The 8,773-nt window shown below is 44.0% G+C and overlaps 1 protein-coding gene across 1 annotated transcript in view; it reads right to left on the bottom strand.

The window, feature by feature from the left end:
* The window catches only part of DISC1 (disrupted in schizophrenia 1), a 493,957-nt gene that overhangs the window by 261,695 nt on the left and 223,489 nt on the right, over positions 1 to 8,773 (bottom strand). The gene's annotated exons all lie outside the window — the stretch shown is intronic.

Genomic DNA, 8,773 nt, shown 5'->3' with positions numbered 1-8,773 from the left:
CCAATTCTTTCAGTGCACTTTGGACTTCCTCCCTGAGTATCATTGGCTCTTGTTCATATGGTACCTCTTGAAATGGTTGAACATTAACCATTTCCTTTTGATACAATGATTCTGTGTATTCCTTTCATCTTCTCTGGATGCATTCTGCATCATTCAATAATTTTCCCAGAGAATCTTGTGTAGTGGTCCACAGCCTGGAATGTGTTATTTTCCTCATCTTGGAGATGACGAGATAGAGATTGGCATACTGTGGTGAGGCCCCACACCCTGCCAAGTGGCCCAGCCAGGTTTGCACATTTTTCAGTCCATGTTTGCAGTTCAGGGAGTCTGATGAAGTCTTTCCATTGCTTCATCTACTGCAGATAGGTCACCTGGGTAGGGCAATGAGTGGGGAGCACAGGGGTCTCATGGAGAGGGCTGAAAACACAAATCCTCTGACTGTTCATCAGATGAAATTGAATTATAGCCCTTGAGCCCTGGTGTGGCTCTGTAAGATAAGCACTGGACTGCTAAACACAAGGCTCACATTGCAAACCATTTGCTCTTGGAAACCCTATACAGGGTCACTCTGAGTTGGAACAGACTTGATGGCACACAACAACATAGCTGTTGACTTTTGATTCCTAAACTGTACACTTCAGCTGAGGCTTTCTACTACCTCCTATCCAGGGCATTGATGGAACTACTCCAAACCCATCATTGTGACTCATCATTAAACAATGGGTTTTCCTACCTGTGATCTCTTAGAATGGGAATCTTACTGAAAGAGGCATTACAGGCATCTGAGCACACAGGTGGGGCTCACAGGATTAGGGCTCCTCTCACATCCCTCTTAACAATCTGCCTGGGAAATAAACTCAAGTTCACAGGGGAAGCCTGGAAGAACATATCTTCATATGTGGTACTGGGAATTTGTACGCAATGGGAGATTACTTTAGAAACGTAAAGGAAAATATTAAAACTGGAAGCATATGTCAAAACCAATTTTATTTAAATAATTGCTTATCTAGAGTACAAGGAACCTGCCTCTAGAATATGTACTTATCTTGAAAACATGCAGTCTCCCCAACAATAGATTGTATATGGAAAACGAGTTGAGTGGATGAACAATTTTAATGAGAATTTTCCTCTACTGGGCTCTAAAGCACTTTCAAGATTATGCTTCAGTTATGTGAATTGGCTTAAAATAAAGCTCAGGATATTTGAGGAAGGGGGATCCTCTTTAAGAATAAATGGAAAGAGGGACACAAAGGTGAATAATATGTAAACAACAGCAGAAATTCAAACACTAGGAAATAAAGAAATGAAAAAAAAAAATAAACATAGCATCTTTAGTCACAGAAAGACAAGTTTTTCAAACTACAGTGTACACATTTTCAGGATAAAATGTCTGTTTACTCTGTCTTCAACCAATCCATCAGGGCAGGGATTTGTTAGGGCTGGGTCACGTGGGGTATCCCGGAGATAGGCGCTCAGTATCCCTATATCAAGGTCACAAATGCAGAGCATTTGGTATAATTAAATCAATAACTTGAGTTGGGAGTAAGAAGGAAGTTTTCAAGCAAATGAAGACAAATAATCTTATAGTAAAAAACTCATAAAACACAGACTATTTTTTCATTACGAAATTGGGAAATTTAAAGAAAATAGATGGTTACATAATCTAACAGAGGAGATGATCAAATACTCCAGCAAAGATCCTCATTTTTGAGACATCTATGTTGATCTGCCCAGACAATGACATCTTCATGGACAGGATCCATCACACAGTCTTTATGCTAGAATCCTGGTGTGGCACTATAGGATAAGCACTGGACTGCTAACTGTAAGGTCGACAGTTCAAACCCACCAGTCACTCCTTGGAAACCCTATACAGGGTCGCTGAGTCAGAAGCGACGTAGTCTTTATGCTGGAGTCCTGGTGTGGTACTGTAGGATAAGCACTGGACTGCAAATAAGGTCGACAGTTCAAACCCACCAGTCACTCCTTGGAAAGAAACCCTATACAAAGCTGCTACGAGTCAGACTGACTTGATGGCCCTTAACAACAATAGGGGTCCGCACTGCCAATATTCTCTCCCAGATCATGTAGAAGGCTTCCACACAGAATCTCCCACGTTCCCAAGACAGGAAAAGCTGGAGGACACCCAGAGCGTCTGAGGTTCAATGTATCACAATTAGTGAATCTCCTTTTGGACTGTGGAAGCTAATGATAGAAAGGCAAGTCAGCCAAGAGCAGCTGGCAAACACCATACGCAATGTCTGCAAAGGGTCAGCTGAGTGACTCTCAAAGCAGTTCCTAACTAGCTCACTCTCTTTGCCCCTACGACACACACACATGAAACACACATACTTTAGATCCTCTTCCCTGTCTTTTCACTGCCTCCACCCCCTTTTTCTTTTTCATTGCCACCTCTTGTCTGGCCCCAGCCCATAGGGTCTTCAGATCCTATCAGTGACACTCCCAGGCACCACCTGGACCTGCTGATGTCCTTGGAGAGATAACTAGGGAGGGAGTGTGAAGACTGAAGGAATGAGGCTGAGGCGGTATCAAGAGTCAGCCCTCCCAGATCTTACTGCCCCAGGTATAGACAGCTGATCGTCTCCAGGACAGCTATCCCAGTACAGAGGGGCCAGAACTCCTCTTCTGAGGGAGGAGAAAACGCCTGAAGGGCATTCTGGTTATCTGAATAAGACAATGACATTTTAATGATTCCACCATCTGTCAGGTTGTTGTGCTGTGGTGGCTTACAGGTTGCTATGATGCTGAAGTTATGCCACCAGTATTTCAAATACCAGTAGCATCAACCATAGTGAAGACATTCAAACAGAACTTCCAGACGAAGACAAACTAGCAAGAAATGGCCTGAAACTTTTAATTAGCTTCTTAAAATTAGTTAATTAAAACCTTATGGATCACAACTGAACATTATCTGACTCACCAGCTGTGGGTACATCATCAGGAAGGATCAATTGATGGAGGAAGATACCATGTTTGTGAAGTAGGTCAACGAGGATAAGGAAGACCCTAGCTGACACAGGTTGGCACAATAGCCTTAACAATGGACTTGAATGTGTTAGCCATTGCAAGGTGGATAACATTTGATTCTGTTATACCTAAAGTTGGAGTCCTGGTATGGTGCTGTGGGTTAATTTACTAGACTGCAAAGTTGGTTTGAACCACCAGGTTGATGGTTCGAGCTTACTGGCTGCTGCTTGGAAACCCTACACAGGGTTGCAATGGGTTGGAACTGACTCGATGGTACTTAACAACATACCTCAGGTCACCATGAGTTGGAGTCAATGTGACAGCAGTTATCTATCCAAATTGTTATCAATTAAAGATTATTAAGACGTCAAGATGGCACAATGGTTAAATGCTCAGTGGAGAGCTGAAAGGTCAACAGTTCAAACTTACCATTAACTCCGTAGTAGAAAAGGTCTGGCAATGAGCTCCCATTTAGATTGTGGCTGTAGTTATTAAGTGCTGTATAGTTGGTTCCAACTCATAGTGACCCTCTATAGAGTTTCCAAGGAGCAGCAGGTGGGTTTGAACTGCTGACATTATGTGATTATCCTAGAGCAGTACACAGGACTCCTCTCCATTAGATTACAGCATGGGGAGGTGGGGGGGTGGAGTTCTGTTCTGTCATACAAAGACTCATGAGTCAGAATCGACTTGATGGCACATTTCTTAGTTATTCAGTGCTGGCTGCTATAACAGCTATAACACAAGCGAGTGGTTTGAACAAGCAAAAGCTATTCTCTCACAGTTTAGAAGCTTAGAAGTCAGTATTCAGAGCACTGTCTAGGGGAAGACTCTGGGGAACGGTCCTCATAGAGATGTCCGTGAGTCTTGGCGTCATTTTTCCCCTGAATCTAGGACCTTCACAGCACAGGGATCTTGGATCCAAAGGATGCACTCCCCTTCTGGCTCTTCTTTCTCGGTGGGGTGGTGGTCAGTCCCTTGCTCTCTGCTCACTCTCTCTCCTTTGAAGACCATACCCCTGGGAACTCCCTTACATCAGATCAGGGATGGGATGTGTTTAAGGATATTACAACACACTCTTCATCCTCTTATTTGTTTGTCCCATCAGATAACATCATGGAAAATGATCACCTAACTGCCAAACCACTAAGAATCATGACCTAGCCAAGTTGACACATATTTGGGGGAGGGGTGTGTGTTCACAATCCAATCCACGACATTACACAATAACAACACCATCATAAAAGGGATGTTTTTAAACTCAAAAATGCATTGACACAAACAATTTTTAGCACTATGCAACCATGAGGACTGTCTGATTATTGATGGGCCAGAGGTTGGGTGTAGAGGTGAGATGGCAGGTCACATCACCTATACCCCAAATCTCAAATCCAAGAAGACAGAGTGTACTCGATGCATTCAGGGCCAGAAAACCCAGCACGGAGTTGGATAGTACCAGATTCTACAGGGTTGGGTTGGGCATGGCGGCACAAACACATTCACCTGGATTAGTCAAGGTCTTAGAGACCTGGAGCAAACAGCTTCATCTGTCTTCCTCAGAGTGGCTGGTGGGTTTGAAACACCCACCTTACACTTATCAGCACAATGCTTACCCACTGGATCACCAGGGCTCCTTCAGGGAAAAAGACAGGAATTCAAACAGTCAGCTAACTGTGGTAAAACCACCACCAGGAAGGTATTGTTCACACCCAGGCTACATGAAGAAAAACCAGCAGCCACAAATCATGGGACTTTAGCTAATACTTCCACATATCAGCATGATTCTGGCTGAAGAACAGAACCAGCTTACAACTGTCACCAAAAGGGTGTGCAGCTACATCCCCTCATTGGAGGGAATTTATGAGTAGAGCAAAGGATTGGGATGGTTCCAGAAACTCACTCCCTATCCTCCCACCTCTTCCAGTCTTCTTTTCCCTCTCTCACATGCTATCTTGTGAACCTACCTGAAATCTGGGGGTGAAGGGATAGGAGTGGGATGACAATGAATAGGCTTTTACCTTTGCAAAGGCACAGCAAAGATGTCAGCTTGAGGACTAAGGTGCACCTGACCCAAGCCATGGGATTTTCAATTGCCTCATATACATGTGAAAGTGAATAAGGAAGATGGTAGAAGAACTGATGCATTTGATTTATGGTGTTGAAGAAGAGTATTAAAAGTACTGTGGACTGCCAGAAAAACAAACAAATCTGTTTGTGAAGAAGTGCAACCAGAATAATCCTTAGAAGTCAGGACGGTGAAACTTGATCTCTCATCCTTTGGACATGTTAACAGGAGGGACCAGTCCCTGCAGAAGAACATCATGCTTTGTAAATGGAAAGACCCCCAGTGAGATGGATTGGCACAGTGGCAGCGGCAATGGACTCGAGCATAAGAGGATGTTGCAGGACTGGGCAGGGTTTCATTCTGTTGAGCACAGGGGAGCTCTGAGTCAGAACCGACTTGATGGCACCTAACAACAATAACAACTGCAAAAGGTCACATGCATTTTATTTGTTGTTAAGTGTTGTCGAGTCAGTTCCGACTCATAGCAACCCTGCATAGGGTTTCTGAACTGCTGACCCTGTGGTTCTAAGTCTGGTGCTGATCATACAGCATCACACCAGGAGTTCATGCTGTTTACAGCTCAGTCCAAAAGGGGTAAGTGACTCTAGACTTCAAGGCCAACCAATCAGAAAGGAAAGATGGGAATGTCCTGAAGTTGAGAAGGGTGTTCAGGATCTGCCTCCTCCAGGCAGCCTCCCTGCCCACACCTCAACCCCACCCCAGTACATGTCTCCAGGAGCTGTAAGAAGAAATATACAAAATTTAGGGTTCTGCTTTGTTCTCAGAACCTGCAATACCAGAACAAAATTAAAGGAGACAAGAGCCCACCTCCTTAAACTGTGAGCCAACAGGGAGAGAAAACTTTTCCCCAGAGCTGGTTCTCCAATTCAGACTTCTGTCCTCCTAAACTAGGAAAGACTACATTTCTGTTTGTTAACTTACAGTTACCCACTTGTGGTATTTCTGTCGTAGCAGCACAGACAGGTACTGATTTAGCAATTGCCATCAACTTATGGCACTCATTGAACTCCTGGTGTGGTGCTGTAGGATCGCACTGGACTGCAAATTCACAAGGTCAGCAGTTCAAGTCTACCAGCTGCTCCTTGGAAACCCTACATGGGGTTTCTATGAGTCAAAACTGACTTAACAGTGCTTCACTACAACATGGATCCATGGAGACCTCCTGTTTATGAGCAGAGCTGGGCTCTTCAGAGGTATCAATGGCTGATTTTGCAGAAGCAACTCCCCACGCCTTTCTCATGAGTGCCACTGGGTGGACTTGAACTGTCAAATCTTTGGCTAGCAGAAGAACACTTTAACTGTTTGCAACACCCAGAGACTTCAAGAGGAGGGGTAAATTGAGAGCAGAAGAGAGGGAAACTGAAGAGTAGGACTTTAGGAAAAATTACAGGAGTGTTGAAGGTCGGGTGCTACTCTGGATTCTCCTTCACCTACCCCCGGACCTGGGTCAGAACTTCATCCACATAGCTTTTTTCAGAAGCACAAATAACATTTATTTATTCTTATGAGGTGATTTTCTTGTCTGCCAGGCAGCTACACCCAAATCCCACACTACATAAAGAGAATACTAGCAGAGAACTACCAAGGGGCAAACACATACTTTCTTTTCTCCTACTGATCAATCCTACGACTCCCTAGGATGTACAAGCATTTCATGTGCTGGGCTGCGAAACAAAAGGTTGGTTGTTAGAGCCCACTCTCAGAGGTGCCTAGGAAGAAAGACCTGGCGACCTGAAAAATCAGCCATTGAAAATTCTACTGAGCACAGCCCTACTCTGACATGCATGGGATCACTGTGAGTCAGAGTCAGCCCGATGGCAACAGGTTCTCAATAGGGGGGGTTAGTTTCAAGTCTTCTAGACTGCAAAGACATTTGAACTGCAAGGTCAGGGGTTCAAGCTCACCAGCTGCTCCTTGGAAACTCGCTCTGGGTCAGAATGGACTCAACAGCAGTTCACAACTCAGCTTCTACAAATAGCCACAGCCAAACTAACAACTCAAGACTTCATGGACTCAAAAGAAGGCACAGAGCACACCAGTGGGTTCCAAATCAAGGTTTCCAATTCATTTGTTTGTAATCTATTGACAGGCCTTTATATTTTTTTGCTCTGAACAAACACTGCTGCCTGGGAAGCTCTATTTTATGTATCAGCACAGCAGGCAAGGAAAACTGCTGACGGGTGGGTAACAGCAATAACAGATGGGATACATGCAAGGCTGCACGCGCGGAGCCTCATCTTTGTCAAGGCTTGAACATGCATTATTCCTGCCCCGCACCCTGCACGAGGCTTCTCCACCATCTTCATTAATTAAAAGCAGCTATGTATCAGCCTGGGTCTCTCCCACGGCGGAAGCAGTCACTTCTGCTTCTCTGGGGTGCCTTGCTATTCCCTTATTATTATTATTATTATTTAAACACAGCTCAAGTTACTCTTCACTGCTTCCAGCGTCTAAGCAGAGGAAACTTAAAGGAGGCGACCCCAGCAATCTGTACTGCCTGCTCTCATCGGGGAACCCTGGTGCTCAGTGGCTACATGACACAATGGCAGCTGGAACCCCTCCAGCCACTCCACAGGAGAAAGATGTGACAGTCTGCTTTTGGAAAGATTTGCAGCCTTGGAAACACTATAAGGCAGTTTTACCCTGTTCTACGGAGTCCTGGTGTGGCGCTGTATGATAAACACTCAACCATAAGATCAGTTTGAACTACAAGGTCGACAGTTCAAACTCACCAGCTGCTCTTTGGAAACCCCATACAAGGTCTCTATGCGTTGGAATCAATTCAACAGCTCTATCCTATGGGGTCACTGGGAATTAGGATCAATTCAATGGCAGCGGTTTATTCTCATCTGACAAAAAAAAAATTATATCAGTTTAATACTAAACAATTACTTTCTTTGAATCTTTTTCATTTTCAATCACAGGGAATGTGATAACTAGTGATTTTTTTTTTGATCCCATTTAAATAAAATACCCCTCATTATCACAGCTAAGATGCCAACAATCAGCAGCATTATATAGCAAGGTGGTCATCAGGAAGGCACACATCCCGAAATGCAGGCCAGCGCAGAGACGTTAGCCAAGTCTGATGAGGACTGGTGGTGTCGGCAAGGTAGGATGTAATTTGTAATGATAGAGCCATTCTTTTTATTCAGTGATTTCTAGGAATAAAGACTGGGACTCCTGGTGTGTATGTAGCGCTGTAAGATAATGAATGTGCTGGACCACAAGGTTGGTGGTTCAAGCTCATCAGCCGCTTCTCAGAAACTCTACACAGGATCGCTACGCGTCAGAATGGACTCAACTGGCTTTAACAACAACAACATCCCAAATTGATAAACGAGGTCTCAGAAAGAAAATATTTCTTTAGAAGTTTGTCCCAGGAAGTGCCTTCATAAGGCAGACAGTAAGCTTTGCTAGGGCGCCCTCTTGTGTCCCAAAAGCCACAATGACATTATTTATCCCAGCCAGAAGATATCCTATTATTACCCTAATTACAGAGTAATTACACCTTTACAAGGTTAGAAAAACCCACTAAGCATGATGACTAAAGAGTAAAAGACATTTTTAACTTATTCTGACATCATTTCTTCTTAAACGCTCTTTCACTTTAGTAGTGGTTGAGTGGTTAGTAGTGGTTGAGTTGGTTAATAGTGGTTGAATGGTTAGTAGTGGTTGAGTGGTTAGTAGTGGTTGAGT

This window comes from Chrysochloris asiatica, unplaced genomic scaffold, assembly GCF_000296735.1.
Source record: "Chrysochloris asiatica unplaced genomic scaffold, ChrAsi1.0 scaffold00265, whole genome shotgun sequence".
NCBI classification, from domain to species: Eukaryota; Metazoa; Chordata; class Mammalia; order Afrosoricida; family Chrysochloridae; genus Chrysochloris; species Chrysochloris asiatica.
This window is presented reverse-complemented; position numbering and strand designations above follow the sequence as displayed.